The 16,708-nt window shown below is 38.6% G+C and overlaps 1 long non-coding RNA gene across 16 annotated transcripts in view; it reads right to left on the bottom strand.

The window, feature by feature from the left end:
- Positions 1-506: 506 nt before the first annotated feature.
- The window catches only part of LOC121063455, a 38,563-nt gene continuing 22,361 nt past the window's right edge, over positions 507-16,708 (bottom strand). For 14 of the 16 annotated variants that reach the window (XR_005815995.1, XR_005815999.1, XR_005815985.1 and 11 more), the window contains one exon: positions 4,459-6,112. This is a non-coding gene — a long non-coding RNA (uncharacterized LOC121063455). Of the gene's footprint in view, positions 914-991; positions 1,258-1,981; positions 3,993-4,458; positions 6,113-16,708 lie in introns of those variants that run through there. The other 2 variants (XR_005815988.1, XR_005815996.1) reach the window with 2 other exon arrangements.

Here is a 16,708-nt window from a genome sequence, read left to right as displayed (position 1 = left end):
GATCAGTCTCTTACATGGTTGTTTCAAGTAAATGAAGTCATGTTAGCATGCTTATGGAGACCGTCTCCACTTTCTATCATAATTATTCTGGTCCTTCTATGATTTTTTTTTTCCCAGATCCATCATCTCCCTTTATTTAAGGGACCTATTCCAGGATGTGGGAGAAGAAACTGAGGCAATCTAGGATATAAGAAATGACATCCTTTATACTGACTAATCCTGGGGTACCCAAAAGCATTCAAGGGAATGCCCACTTCTCTCATCTCTGTCCAGGAACAGATAGCTGTTTTGAAAATGGCTCTGGGGGCTCATCATTGCAGGGGGACAACTTCTACCCCTAAATCATCCTGCACTACCAAAATCTACCAAATAACATTTTGGTAGCTTTGGTAGGTAACTTTTTGGTTAACACAAAATTGTAGCATCTATTTATATTAGTACGTTCTTAGACCATCTGGCTTTCTTTTCCGTCCTTAGTCACCTTTACTCTCTTTTCAGGAGCTTCAGCTTAAATCTTGTACATTATTTTAATTTTCCTTATTTATCATGTTTCCATGAACTAATTTGTTTCAACAAAACTAAAGATCTTTTATTGAACATGCCTCAACTTTCACTGCCACAAAGTAAAGGCACTCTTTTAGAAGTCAGAAAGCAAGTCAGTTTGGACAGAAGGCGAATGTGGTGATCTCACATTTGTGTAAGACAAAACATAGAGAAATTTGCATTAAACTGACCCGCAGCACTGACAGTTTAAATAGTCTCTGGCTCAATTTCTTGAAAATATGATGGTTTCCATGATGGACAAGCATGGATCTGGGAGTGCGGATTCAATTCAGATGCTGATAGCATGATATGCATGAAAGCCATTGGGTAGATCAAGAATGCTTTGACCACACAGGCATCTGGTGAGTCTCTGTAAGGTAAATTTAATTCAACCTTTTCCTGAAGTATGAATAAAAATGAAAAAGAATAGCAGTAGTTGAACTTTCAAGAATCTCTTTGAAGCCGTGGATTTTGTTTGAACTGTTATAGGGCATAATGGTGATTACTTTTATAACAAAAGAAATTATTGATACTATCTTCATTCTTCTATTGCAGCATATCATTTAGATCATGTAACTGTTCTAGGATTTCCAAATATAAGCAACTGACTACTCACGGAATCAATTGGCTGTAAAGGAGGCATATATTCACATCCACCCATTTATTTCCTGTGGCCCAGGCACTCTGTCACTCACAAAGGGTTTGCATTCAATCCTACAAAATTTTGGCAAGAAAAATATGTATTATAGTGTAAGCTACAGTACCTGAAGTTTTGATGTATTACCCTTTTTTTTAAAGAGATTTAATTTCACTTTTATCTCCTCAAAAACCTCAGCAAAAACACAAATACTTTTGCAGCCCCTTCTGCACATCCACTTTTTGTGAATCAGTAGCCCTTCTGAAGTTTATGAAGCATTTCCATGTTTTTAAAATGATCTATCCTTTTCTGTCCTCCAATAATTACACATCCAGATGTATTGAAGTCATACTAAATGCATGTTTATTTTACTCAACCTTCAACATCATCAATTTCTGACCATACAAACACAGGAGTAACTAGTGAAGTAATTTTACTTCCGTGTATGTGACTAGTAAAATACAGTTTTATACCTCTGCTTTTTAATAGAAAAATTAGAGAAGGAATAGAAAAGAGACAAAAATCATCCAAGAATGTTAAAAAAAAAAATGAAATCCATAAAAAGCTCAATCTGCTTAAGGAAAAAAAAAGGAAAAAAAAAAAGATTGAGAAGTAACTTGATTACAGTGTAAAAGCACCTTCCCAGGGAGAAAATAGTGAGTACTAAAGAGCTCTTTAATCTATCAGAGAAAGGAATAACAAGAATCAATGACTGGAAGCTGAAGGCAAACAAATGCAAATGGAAATAAGGCAGAAAATTTTTAGCAGCAGGCATAATTACTACTTGTATTATCCTAGTACCTGGAAGCCAAGTCATGGATTAGAGCTCCTTCGTAGTAGGCGCTGTCAAAAAAAAAAAAGGAAAAAGGAAAAAAAGAAAAAGAAAGAAAGAAAAGAAACACCAGAAAAGGAAAACAATCCCTGCCAAAAGGTTACCATCAACACATAGGATGGAATAACATAATAAATCAATGACACAACATATCCGATAGGACATGCAGCATTTTCAGGCTACGGATTCAAGATGCAAAGTGCTGCGTTGAGATACTGGCTTAAGGTGTCCTGCCCTGCCGAGACCGATTCTTCCTGCTCCAACTTCTCTACGGATGTGAAACTTTGCAAACTGATCCGTTAAAAAGAGGTGTTAAAAGCAGGGTTTTCATTTTTTCTTTGCAAGAAAATGCCAGCAGAACTGATTTAATTTTGCAAGTGTTTTGATTTTAATGAATTTCAATGAATGGCTTGACCAAAAAATTTTCTCACCTGCCGGAGTATCTCAGGATTAACTACAGTGCTGTTTACAGGAGATTCAAATTTGCTGCATTGCTTGTGGGTAAAGACTGTATAACCCAGAGAAAAACATGCAAAAGCCAAGCATGAGGGTTTCATTTTCCTCACAGAAAATCACTAGCCCAGTCACTAGATCTCATGCATCGTCCACGGGTAAGGCAGAACATCAACAAAAACTGAAACCTAGCCCATGGCTCAGCAAGACTTCTGTGGGGAAAATAATAATAATGAAAAAATCGTATCATCCTAATCAATTCTAGCATAAAAGATAAAGACTAGTTTGTGATTCCCGGTACCCCTGCTCTGTCACCAGAGCCTACAGCCCACCTCGGGTAGTTTACAAACACAACTGCTGTTTGACTGGGAAGGTTAAAGGGGGAAGCTGAGACCAGTTTTATAATTTTCTATTATAAAAGGTTTTGCTACATATTTTTAAGAACGACTGGGATTTATTTTATTTATTTATTTTTTAAGAAAACTGGGAGTTGAGGAGTGCCTTCTCTTATTTTCTAGCAAAAAAAAATGGATAGAAAAATCACCTTTTTAAAAAATTTATTTATGCTATTAACAGATGGATTATAGCAACACACTAAACACCCCCAACATATATCGCACCAAGAAACTCCAGAAGAGATCATTTCTTGTGCTGGGAATGCTGAAGGAAAACCAAAAGTTAGGGTAAACTCTCCACAGCCTGGCCCCGAGACTCAAGGGCAAAATAGAGTTACTGCCCATGGTGTTTGCGACCCAGAACTCTTTCTCCCCTTCCTCCCTAAGGAGACCAGCCGCCTCCTCCTCCTGGTTGATGCTCTGCATTTCACCGAGCTGAATATTCACATTCAAATGTTAGACAGGAAAACAGTTACGACTATAAATAAAAGCGTTCTTTTTTTTTTTTTTCTCATCCCTTGTTAAAAATACTCCAAGCTACAGCTATAATAAGCTCCATTAGAATAATATTTCATTGCAAAGTTTAAATGCTTAATGGTATTAACTTGGCCTCATCCATTCTGCTCAAGTTTTCCACAGGACCGCGGCCGCCCTGCGTGTGCGGGACACACGCTGCTCAGGAAATGAATCAGGGTTGTGCATCGAATTAGATTATTTATAGGTTCCTATATGTGTTTGCTCTCGAAGTTGTGCAGAGAAGCAGACAGACAACTGCAGGAAGAGAGCAATGGGCATGCGGTTAAGGCAGTTGAACGCCACACAGGAACATTCAGTTCTGCCTCTGCCTTTGCCATAGGCTTTCTGCGAAGAAGGAGGGAGTCAGACCAAACACCTTGGCAGATGGCCACCGACGCTGTGTTCCTCATTTGGGAGCCCAAACTGAAACACCTTAGGCCTTGTGCGCAGAAATACGAAGCATCTGATTATAACGGAGGCTTTGGGTTTTTGCGGGAGAAAGGGAGCTGGAGGCATGAGGTTAAAATGCAGGAGGACCCAAATAACAACCTTGGCTTTGCTTCTGAGTGGCTGTTCTCTCGACTGTACGGCAGGACAACGATGCTTTCCTGTTGTTCTGGGAATATGCAAAAAGCCATTAAACACTGCAAAACTTTTAGATATCATTTTAATAAACCTAGAAAGAAAAAAAAAGAAGAAGCTATTCCTGACTTGCTAAATACAGAGAAAGCTTTGGATCTTTTCATTCATTAATTTTCCTATATTGATACGTGCTTGCTTTAAAAAGTCTATGCAATACAAATACTAACGCAGGCAGAGATGGAGCATATCCATTTTTCCCCTCTAACTCTATTTTTAATGTGATTTGCAAAGTCCTTTACAGTTTGCATCGGGGCTATTTAACTTTAGTACTCAATGAAAGTGTAACAGTCATATGGAATAGGACAGGGAACAGCATTCCATGTAAGCAGAAGACATTACGCGATTCACAAAAATAAAAATATCTTCCCTTCCAGCTGTATAGTATGTCATGTAACTGCATCCACAAAATAGAAAAACAACAGGAGAGCTAGTAAAAGTTATTGCCTTTTCCTGCTTATTTTATTGGTCTGCATCACAGTGTATCATCATATTGAAAGCTTTTAGTAATAATAGGCTACTAAGAAAATAGCACGGTGCAAAATAAAATAAATGTACTTTGTGCCCAAAGAATAAAAAAAGAAATCTACCAACATCTTTAAAAATTACCTGAATACAGTTCAAGTAGTTACTCTGGCTTCAGAATCTGAGCTAAGAGAAATACCACAACTACTGAAAACACAGGTGATTCTCTCTCCTGTTTTAGGTGAAGCCATTAAATGTAAAAATACAACACAGTAATCACATCCATCAAGAGTTTTTGACACATGACATAACAAATATTTTCACCGTATCTGACAATATCCAGAGAACATAGGATATGAATGGTACTAAGGCAGATGTACGTTAGGTCCTGAAGACACTTTAGAGGACATTTTTCATGAATTAGAAGCAAATAGACAGGGGAATAAAGTAAAAATTCAGGTTCAGGCCTACAGTCAGATCTTCAGAGTACAAACTTCCAGTCATTCAGAGTCCCGTTAACTCAGTCAGACCCACAGCTAGCAAGGTGCATTTGGACAAACCCAATGGCAGAACCAAAAATATATAAATAAACTTATAAACAGAACAAGGATGAACCAGGTAGCACAGCCCACAACTAAAGAGACATCAAACTAGTCCCAGAAAATAATCTGAGTGTCTAGACTATTAAAAGATTTACATTTTTACCACAAAATGCTGCAGCTACGGAAAAGGCTACAATGATATTGTGCATAAAGAGGTTTGTACAGCATTAACTGATCACACTAGATTCCCCCTCAGGCAGACACGAGTACCTGCAGTGTGCATTTGCTCACCTCCTGCATATTGCTGTTTTTTCGTATTTATACATGATTTGTTTTATTATTTTAAAGAAATGAGAGTAAAACCAATAAAGGGGATATTTTTATCTTAATCACCAACACCTCATTTCTAGACGTGTAGATTTTTAGTCTCTTAGTAATGTGGTGGCAAAAACGAAAATGAGGTAATCTTACCGTATTTTAAAACTCTAAAACTGACAGAAAGTAATATTACTGCTATAAAAACACTCGCTCTTGTACCCATCTGAAGGTTGTGAGAAGTTCTAGCTTGGCAGTGCGTTAGATGAAGTCACTTCTCATGCTGATGTTTCTCCCTACCATACTAATAATAACTTACAGTAGCATATACCTAGAATAATATACAATCGCCAAAAAGAAAAGGTGGTGTTTCAGAAAAATGTCTACTTTGTAAGGTTTTCCTGCACCGAAACGCAGGCTTCGATGTAACAGGAATGTGTAACAGCAGCAGTAAAGACACTACAGAGTTTTACAATGGAACACGAGCACAGAACCAGGGACTACACTCTGGAATATCGTGATACCCTAAATTCAGCAACAGCACTTGCATCCAGCCTACAGGGAAAAAGGGAAGGGCCCCGTGCTTTCCCTCTACCTGTAACTTTCCTGTGTCATCTCAGAAGGACGTAACAGTCTTCAGTCTGATCCGCCAATTCATCAGGGCTGTCATTCTTGCTGTTATCCAGGAGTACAATACTGTTCTTCCCCCTACTACCATAGAGTTGTGTCTTCTGAGATCAGCATGTAGCCAGACAAATCAACATAAGTACACCTTCTGTCCAAAAAACAAACAAAAATAACACATTTAGGAGAATCAACTACTCCTAGTTCTACATCTTCTACCTGGTTTAAGACACAGAAAGATCCTTTTTATCAAGTAAATTACCAAGTTTAAAAATTACTCCACAAGGATATAAATATTTGAAAGTAACTGAAAGAGATGTTTATTTGTCTGTACCACTGACAGAGAGATAAGGACTCAAGTTGTTATTATTTCTATTGGGGGAAAAAATAAATGAAAATACTGTATGTAAAGGTTTCTGTTCACTATGCGTATTGACATTAGGACACCCATTTTGCTGACACCTGACATGGGACCACTTACATACAAGGAAACTGATACACATGCAAGAGATGTGATTTCCAGAATTTGTGGAAAAACATGATGTTTTTGTATTTTTTGTGTTAGCTCGGGATAGATAGAAAAATCTTTATTTCCTCTGTAATGCTGAATTAACACTTGTATGCCACATACCTGTCATAAGCTTGCACATTATAAAGAACCTATAACCCCACATTTAGACTATGTCAAATTCTGGTTATTTTATCTCACATACAGCTGATATGGCTGATAACCTGGCTCAGTGAGCACACCGGGGCAGGGGGAGAAGCAGCACCTCAGCCGGGCTGTGCAGAGGGAAGGAAGCCTAACCTCCAGCCTCGTCTCTCCCCACACAGCTTCAGCACCCCGCAGGCAGGCAGCACATACCCATACCCACTGTGCTTTTTGCCAGCAGATGTCTGGAACAGCATGAAGTGCACTCGTTCAGGATTTTGCATGTGACGGCCTTACCTGCCCAGCACTGCTCTTTTTCTGAATACCCTGAAATTATTGAAGGGCTATTAATATCAAATTCCTTTTCAAATGGTCTTATTTCTGAGAAAGGCTTTTTTTTTAAATTTCACTTCCTAGAGCACACTACGCATTTTAGTATTTTAATCTGGACAGCTGACAACTAGACACTTAATATACTATTTCTTCTTCCACTTGCAAAAATGCATTATCAGTTTATATACCCACAACTACTGATCTGAATCTGCTTCAGAACTAACGAGGAAAAATAATAATAAAAACTTTTTTTTTCTTTTTTTTTGAGGTTATGCCTCCCTGATGCTAAAGTCACCTCATCTCTGTTTTAAGTCAGGCAAGCCTAGAAACAATTCTAATTCACACCTGTTTGCTACCATGCCCACAAGACTGCAAGGCAACAGAAAATTAGCCAAGTGCAGATGTTATTTCCTCTGCCCTTTTGGCTGTACCCTTTCTCAACCTGTGATCTCAGGACACGTTGAAGGGGAAGAGAAAGGATCACTGCAGTTGGTACAGGACCTGGCTACAAGGGCCTGAAGCAAACCGAAAGCTTCCTCCTACTGTGAGGAATTCTTGCATAATCAGGCAGGAACTGAATAAGGAACCAAACCAATTAATTATATTACTGAAGTACTATAGAGTGTAGTTATTAGAAGGCTTAAGGATTCAATTGTAAAGAAATTGCTGTATGTGGTGTTCATTATTACTACAAACGAATAAAAAGATCAGTGCCTCCACAACAAATGCAGAACACACCTTCTCAGGCTAGTCATCCCACTGCGACATTACAAACCAAACCAAACAATTAAAACCCAATCCTTCCTGGCAGGTGGACTACATTCTACATTATTTTGTAAGCAATCATAGGAGTGAAGAACTCCAAATAATTAACGATACAATTATATCAGAGGACAGTTCTTTAAGGTTTTCACATGAATGACTTAATTGCTACTGACGTATATGTAGCTGTATAGCTACATCATCATCCTGCCTATTGCTCATACACATAATGCTAGCATCACCTTAGACCCCAAATTTACTCCAAATCCCAACATCCATATCCACAATTTGCAGATATCCTCAGTGTAACGTTTCTAGGATTATACTTTTCTTAATTCTTCCAATCAAGTAAAGCATTCAATCAGGTTATCATCATCACCACGTTCTGATTTGGCAACATTTTTCTCTGTGCTTTTGAGAAATGCAGCCTAATCTCACTTGCATTCATTCAGAATACTCTACAAAGCCCCTTTTCCTAGTCACTCACTTGGAGAACCTGTCACTATATCCCCAGCTTCTGTTTCTTGTCTTCACGTTCAAGGCCCTTCCTGACTTTTCATCGCTGCACCTATTGTTCCTTAATCACCAGCAGGAAGTCAGCTGTGGTTTGTTCGTATTGCAAGCTAGGTCAGTTTTCATAAGACATAAAACTGGAAAAAGACATAAGATTATACCGTTTCAATTGCTTTTATTGTTTGTCTAAAACACTTCCCAAAAATCTCACACTTTTACTGAAAAAAATAAATAAATCCCAGATGCTTCATGCACCTCTTCCCTTCTTATCTCCCCCTCTGTCATTCAGTATCAGGAGTCCAGGTTCCAGCTCCTCTATCACACATGTTGTATTTTCAAATGAACCTCTTATGCCTTTTCCTGTTTTACACCTCACACTTGAGGGAAACTCCCTTAAATATCTGAAAACAGATGTCACTGCTTTTCTTCATTGCCTTCTCTGAAATTCACTTTACTAAGATGCCTTCCCTTCTGCCCCCAAACAAGCAGTCCCATCACTGCCTATGAGCAGTGTTTGACGAGAAGGTGTATACACCCACCTGATTTTAATATCTAAAGTAGACAAGTATCTGATGTAGGAGACAGATCTACAGATCTCTACAGCAAATGCAGAGAGGCTCCTACGAAGACCAATGTTGATGAAGGAAAGCCTCAAGTGGTTCCAAACTGTCCTTCAAAGTCTCTTTACATAAACTGGAAATAACCTAGAGAGATCAACTTCTTGATTTAGGTACATGAACGCCCTCAACTCCAAACATTTCCCTTCTCCTCTGTGTATATCCTCTGTTTTCTACAGTATTATATTTACATTCCAAACTTTTAGAAATGTAGGTATTCTTTTCAGACCTAGTTTGTGTAGTGCCTAGCATCACAGGAACTTCAATGCCCAATACTCCTTTATTTTACAAAAATAAAGTCTTATAATCCTATACAGTGTTTTATTAAACAGTACCCGATCATGTAATTACTGTGTAAGTATGCACACAAGCCACGTAGAAGGCACACAGCCATGCATCAACTTTAACTGTGTGATTTTCTAAATTCCTTCATGCTATAACAAAGAGCTGGAATGTGTTCACAGCTGGCACCAGATGGTCCCCACTCTGAATGACGGGCAAATCCCCAATACAATTCAACACTGTGAAAGAGAAGAGAGTATCGTACATAGGAGATGGGAAGGTACACACGGATCCAGGACGCATTCAGAATTTTTGGCAGAGGAAATGGTGTCATTGGAACAGACCGTGGAAACCCTTGTCATGTGAGACAGATGTCGTAAACTATTTTCTGAAACAATTGATGAGAGAATGGTAAAATGTAGTGAAATAAAGAAATATAAGGAGCTACTTCTCATACGCAAGGGGTTCATGCCCCATAATGCATGCTTCTCCATCTTAAACTTACTGATTTTTAAATACACCCTATTAAGAAGGAGATTTTTAGTAACCTAAGGAAGGGCCTAAAGACCAAAATAAGGAAGAAAAAAACCTAGATACATCTTACATGCTCTGTCTCTCCAAAAGCATGTTTATTGCTGGGAAAAAGATAAGACATTATGAAGAAACAATGAGCTTCAAGAAGTTATTAGAATCAAATAGGAGCCTTTCAGACAAATTTGGAAATCTGATCCTAGTATAAACAATAAGCAAGAGTCATACCAAACATCATGTACAAAATAAATTGAATAGAACAACTAATACTGATGATGATCTACTTCTTGTTCTGGATCTATTCATCCAGATAACAGAAAAGAAGTTCTTCCAAAGCCAAAAGTGAGCGAAGTATCCTCCCTAACAAAGCAAACAGGCAAGCAAACAAAAACACCCCTAAGGCACAGAGAGCCACAGATGAGAAGAAATAAGGTAGAACACGATGAGAAGACACAAGGTAAAATACTGGATTATATATTCTATTTCATTACAATAATTTTCATTAATGGCAAAGAGTCTCAAAATAATTGTTTTGATAAATATACCATAACGTAAGACCAATCAAGTAGAAAGTGGTAGGGGTGTGTACTGTGGCATCTAAGCTGCAGTCACTGCGGCTACTTAGAATCATGGAAAGCAAAATCTAACTAAAATGAACAAATGGGCCACAAAAATGCCACAGCAAGTTGGAATGACAATAGATAACAAACACATGCTAAAAAGAAACACAAAAAGCAAGAGAAAACTGTCTATTTTATGAGGTTTCAAATTAACTGAAGAGACCTTAGTGTAATAAAACTCAACATGTTAGACAAGGGGAAAGCAACAGTTACTTACAAAATTTCCAAAGAAGTTGATTCTACCTACTGACATTTATTCTCCCGGAAATATAATTCACTCATACCCTCATGCTCACTTATAAGCACCACGATGTGTGTCTCCAAACTGTTTGGTCAGGATAACTTACGTGCACAACAGAGAACCAGAGCTGTCAACTATCAAGGCCTCAACGCGTTGCAGAAGTTGTTCTTAGCAGTAACAAGCTAGATTTTTTGAGCATATCCTTTAGGATATCCCTCAGGAATCATCAGCTATGATAGGACAGTCCTTTGCCTCAGGATCTTGCTTACCTCGACTTCCATAAATCTTAGGCCAGGTTGCTGCCCATTGTCTGTTTTCCTTGTTTGGAACATAGGCCTAAAATGCCTGCCTGCAGTCTCTTTTCCTGTTCAGCTAACAGGAAAAAGAATGATATACGTGATATACTACAACCTTGTTGCCATCCTCCTGATCTTAGGACGCAAGGTCTTCCGCTGGCAAATCATCTGTGCTGTGGCACACAGATACTGCTGAGGATGGTGTCCTGGAAACGGTGTTCTTCGTTATCAGTATATGCCACTTCTTTAACCCTTTGTTTTGCTCTTTCTCCCTATGCTTACACATGCATTTCCATCCATACTACATTCATACCAACCTTAATGCTTCTGTTACAAATCTCTGCATAGTTTTACGCTAGTTAAATGGATCTGATGCAGATCACTGCAGAAAGGACACGTTCCACACTTCTATGTCCTCCTTCCTTTGCTATGCGCTCCTCTATTTTCCTCTCAACAACAACAGCAGCCATCTCTGGTAAGCCTGCACAGGGAGCAAAACCCACAGAAGAATCAAGCCTTTATTGGTAAGATCGGAATTGCTTTAACAGCATAGTTCCACGAACCGGATCACAGGGACAGATGAATGCCAGTGCCAGGTGCAAGGGAGGTGGTAAGACTGCCTCTTTTTAATGGAAGTTGTTCGCTCGATCAGTTAAGCTGTAACGTGAAAGAACACCAGATGCCTTGGCCTCAGGAAGGAAGTAGGGCAGCACTTCGGCAGTTAGTGAAAATCTCTGCTCAATATGCTGCTACAATCAAAATAAAAGTAACAAAACAGCCTGCTTAGACAATGGAAGAGAGTGAGTAGAAAAACAGTGTAATAGGATTATAGAAATCAATCCTGTGACCTTACCAGAAAAACCACACGTTGCACAGGTCACCCCTTCTCCAAAGCGGGACGGGTTCAAAGGTGAACATTAGTAAACACTGGAATTATCATACGAAGAGAAACGGGCACATTTAAAATCAAGAGCGTTATGAGCTGACATCATATAAAATAATAAATGCTATAAAGAGGTCAGATCAGGCACTGCTACGCTTGCTATCTTGTAACACAAGAAAAATACCAAGAAGCTTCTCAAGTATGGAAAACTCAAAGTTGATCAGAAGAAATGTTTCTCACGTATGTAATTTATCCATGTTGATTAACGAGGAAATCCAGAGTTATTAATGTAAATAAAACGTCCCTATCAACAACAGTACAGACTAAACAAGTTACTACGTAAAGAAATCAGGACAAAACATATTTGGGGTTAACATCAACTGAAGCATTGGGATACAGTTACTGAGGAACAGGAATCTGTATTATGGCTTAAGCCAACAGAATTCCTATGTAAAAAATATTAATTAAAAAAGGAATAGCAAGTTGTTTCCATTGTTTAACTTTTACTCAATATCAAAGTTTTTCTGCAGTTTGCATTAAATATTATTAACAGCTTAATAACAACTGTAAAGTCATAGCTGGAAATGTTTGAAAAAAATGAAGCTTAGATAGAAGTTTTTATCTAAACAGTAAAGACAAATACATGAAAAATTAAAATCAGCATGATTATAAGCCTTCTTCTCTGCCTCTAGTTTTACCTAAAATGTATTTTTCCTTGATTTTCAGTCACAGTTTCTTAGAAATTTGCCTATTGTTTTCAAAGATCTGAAATTTAACTTTTACCCCTTACTGAAATGATTGGAAAAAAAAAAAAAGACTGTTTTAAAAAAGAATTCCCATGACGTCTTGTTAAAAAGCACCCAAAAAAATGCCTACTTACCAATCACCTCTGAACAAGAGAGCTAGAACTAGCTCAAGCACTAACTCCTTAGTATGCCACCACTATACTGCTTGGTCATCTTGATTAGATCATCCTGCTTTAGTTTGAAATGCATACTGTCACAGCAAATACTAGAAAACACATTACCCCATTCTGTGACATTACAAAGACATATAGAAAATCATAATTCTTTCTCAAAGAGCAGAGAGTCTTAATTTTATTAAGATAGACAAGACACAACAGGAAAAAAGACATGAGAAACAGCATAGGGATGGGGCTATATTTTGTTAGTGACTTTTTTCCACAGCGCCTGGGAAAGTGAAAAAAAGAAAAGTGTTTGGGGGTAGGATACAGAGAGGAATAGGAAGGAGAGGCTGCCAGCATTGCCAGAACAGGGGAGGGCCTTCATGGTTTAAGAAGTGGCTGGGTCAGGTAAACAGGGCAGGAATAAACGGCTGAACTACACCACAGTGCAATAGGGGGAACAAATGAAGACTCGAAAAGTCAATAGTATAGACAGTGCAGAGAACCAGCAAGACAGCCTGGGAACTTTTTCTTGGAGAGAGAACGAAGCTGGTATCAGGATGACAGAAGCTGAGAAATTTGAATAGCAACATGAACTTTGTGCAGTGATACCTGAACGTAGGTAGTGGTACTGGTTCTATTAGAGAAGGAGATTTCAGTCGATGCACAGCTGTGGGTCTGAAATGACCTTACCATTCACAACAACAGAAAAGTTGTCAGGCATAAAAGCAAGCCAACAGGCTGCAGAAAGGCAACATGCAATTTCTGAATCCGAAAGGCAACATACCTTTCATCTATGCTCCAAAAGCAGCAGACCAGGCAATACCAGGAAATCAGAACGTAAGATTTATTCCCCTTGTTTAACTTGCTCTGTTTTGCAAATCACACAGGCTGCGAAATTAGGAGCAAAAGAATGGTTCTTTGCCAGATTTACAGCTTTTGCCTGTGATCATTTTAGTAATACACCCCACTGACAAACAGCAACCACTTTCTAAAATGAAATGGACATTTTGCTTTTCTAGCTAAAGCTATTATATGCTTGAAAATATGTACTGAATATACAAATTATACTTCACTGTGCATTTACCTGCAAAGTTGTCCCAGGCCCTTTTTCCCTTTTGAGGAGAAGGAAGACAACTACAATTACATAAACTCATTGGGAAAGAGGTGTAAGCTAACTTCATTTGGACGTGAAGGAATTTCTTGTTTGAGACATTTATTTGCTCATTCCAATACTATGAAAGCTGTTCCATTGGTAATAAAAGTTTTTGGACAGAAAGAGGCATTTCTGAACTTCTTGTTCATGATTAATGTACAGTTTAAGAGAACCATTTCTTTGCAACAGGCACTAGAGAAGCCAAGTGTCAGATTATAAATCAGCTGCTTTCCCATGTTAATTCTCATTTAATGACCAGAACACTTTTATTCTTAACATCTCGTTTTAAATATTAAAGCGAAAAGTTCATCTGGATACACTGTAGTAGCTGTCAGAGTAGAGCACCTATCTTGCAGCGTGTATCGTGTAGGCATTAAGCAGAAGATATTTTACTGTTAGCCAAAGCATATTTTTAAACACGAACATCTGGCACTGTATATATATATCAAAGGAAGATCCAAGTTTACACTAAAAGAAAGAAGTGGCATTAACAAAACAATAAAATTGCCTCAATTCACACAGTAAACTCTGACTGTACTCATCATTCGGTCCCTGTGTTGTGCCAACTATTTTCCTGAAATAAACAAAGCATTTCGTATCGTTTCAAATGCTTTCACCTGTTAGTATTTACGTGTCTGCTTTCAAGGCACACAGAAGCTGCAGGCAGCTCCCTTTCCCTGCAGGGCCTGACCCCAGCCCTGGCAGGTTGTGAGGGATCTGCTGGCTGCCCTGAGGCGGTGTTTGGTTGGAGAGAGAAGAGCCGTAGGCCACTTGCGGTGCCCCTGGGTGACTGGCAGAGCTGTAGGGCCGCGGGTGAAAGCGGTGCCCGCGGATAAAGGCACTTAATGGGTCGACACAGAAAGGAGAAGGTCGGTATGATCAGCACCTGCCATGAAAACTGGTGGTGTTTCTAAGAAATCCAGGTTTATGGCCTCAGCTCTCAGGCCCTAAACTTAACCGGAGAGCTCTGCGTCTTCATCATGCAGCACAGGAAAGGAAAAAAAGATACTCTGAAACAGGTGGAAAAGGGAGAACAGGACTAAAACCGCATGTCAGGAGAGATCCTGGAATCTAACCAGCACAAAGGAGGGATCTAAATCCTTAAAAATCATGTCTAAACCATTACAAGCCAAAGATTCAGAAACAGAAGATTCAGAAACAAAGATTCAGAAACAGAACTGCAGGAAGAGCAGCTGGGGAGAGGCACCTTTTACACTCCCAGATGGGTACAGAATATACCAGGGTGCCCAACCCCTGCCATTCTGCTGCTGCTTACGTTTCTGGAAAGGTGAATACAGCCTGACATGAAGACAGAGATGCTGCCCTCTGCAAAACTGCTGAAGACTTCTGATTCCGAGACTTTCTCCTTACAGTTCAACACTACGCAAAGATCAAATGGTAGTATTCAGGTATGGTTTTATACCTTTTATACTCTCCTAGTGAGACATTAAGTGACTTGAGATGACTCAGTCTGGGATGCTGGAAATTGAAATAACACTGAAATTGCTATTTTTATTGCCTTCCAGTATATTCTATGGAAATTGTGGTCAATTTTGTTAATAGTTACATGTAGTTTCCAAGAACGCCCTTACAGTTTTGCACCACAAGCCAGACAAAGGACTGATAGACCAGCTCCATACCAGTGGAATTAGAGCTAGGTAAGCAGAGACAACCTCCTGAAAATGAATAGGGACACTGACAGAAAAACTTCACACTGTGTAAGGCTGTGAGAAGAGTTAAGTGAAAGATTTATGGCAAGACCATGCTTTAAGATAAACATATCTGTTCCCTTTGGCATAAACTCCTCCACTACCTACCATGCAATGTAGAACAGGACCTGACTCATGATGTTTTATTTACTCTATACTATCTTACTATTATCAAAACCATTAGTCTGTCATCCAGAGAACAAAATTTCTGGAGCTAAGTATTTTCAATATTCAAATCAATCGTAGCTTATAGTTAATACTGCTATATAATACCTGAGGAATAAAAACAAACACACCGCCACCAAAAACAAAAAAATATCTAAAGACTCAAAATCATCTGAAAAAAATTACTTTGTGCTCTTTTCAATACTCCATATGTCTCCATATTATGATATAAGTAACACCATGCAGGGTAAGAGGTGCATAATAAATGGAGGACTGAAACCCCAGGCCAGTTTTAGACTTTCTTGCTGTGTTCCAGTATGAAGCTTCTGTAATATAAGTGAGAATTTCTGTGACACGTTGTCAATAGGTAAACCTGTTTTGTCTTTGATATTTTTGTTAAACAAGAAAAAATTAAATTGGTAAGAAATGCACAATTCAAGGAGAGCTAAGATAACCAGAGGTCAACTGGTTCACTCTAATTAGCGTTTTCTCAATATGGAGATCCTTAGACCTGTGCTATCAATTTGACAAATAAAAATATTTCTGAATCTGTCTAACTCATTACAAAACCATACAATGTGGCAATGCAGGTACTTCTACAGTCTTTCATCAAATAGTCCAGAAATGAATGCACCAAAACTGTACCACGTTACAAAAATAATAATAATAAAAAAATCACTTTCTCGGTTCCAACTTACGCTCACAAGACAGATGTTGCCTACAAACTCAGCAAATTAACAGTGTGAAAAAGAGCAATCAGGGTAAAACAACTTTTTGAAATAAAGTACATTACGTATTTGATAGCACACATGTCCAACGTGCACATAACTTTTCGAGGATTCAAATGGGCACGAGCATCTTCCGTAGTTTTATATATAATGGCATCAAGTTTCACTGTGGGCTGCTATGGCGAGGGCACGCCTTTAGGCTGGTATGTTCATTTAGCATATGAGTCATTCAGTGTGGAAACAACATAACAGAAACATCCACAAACTAATGAATTGTGAAAGAAGTATAACATTTTCCCCCTCAGGCTTCCACCTACCAGTGGAAGTGGAGTGTCACAAATAAAGTTATTATCAC

The sequence above is a fragment of the Cygnus olor genome, chromosome 1, assembly GCF_009769625.2.
Source record: "Cygnus olor isolate bCygOlo1 chromosome 1, bCygOlo1.pri.v2, whole genome shotgun sequence".
In the NCBI taxonomy this organism is placed as follows: domain Eukaryota; kingdom Metazoa; phylum Chordata; class Aves; order Anseriformes; family Anatidae; genus Cygnus; species Cygnus olor.
Note: the sequence above shows the minus strand (reverse complement) of the source record. Positions and strands in the feature narration are given on the sequence as shown.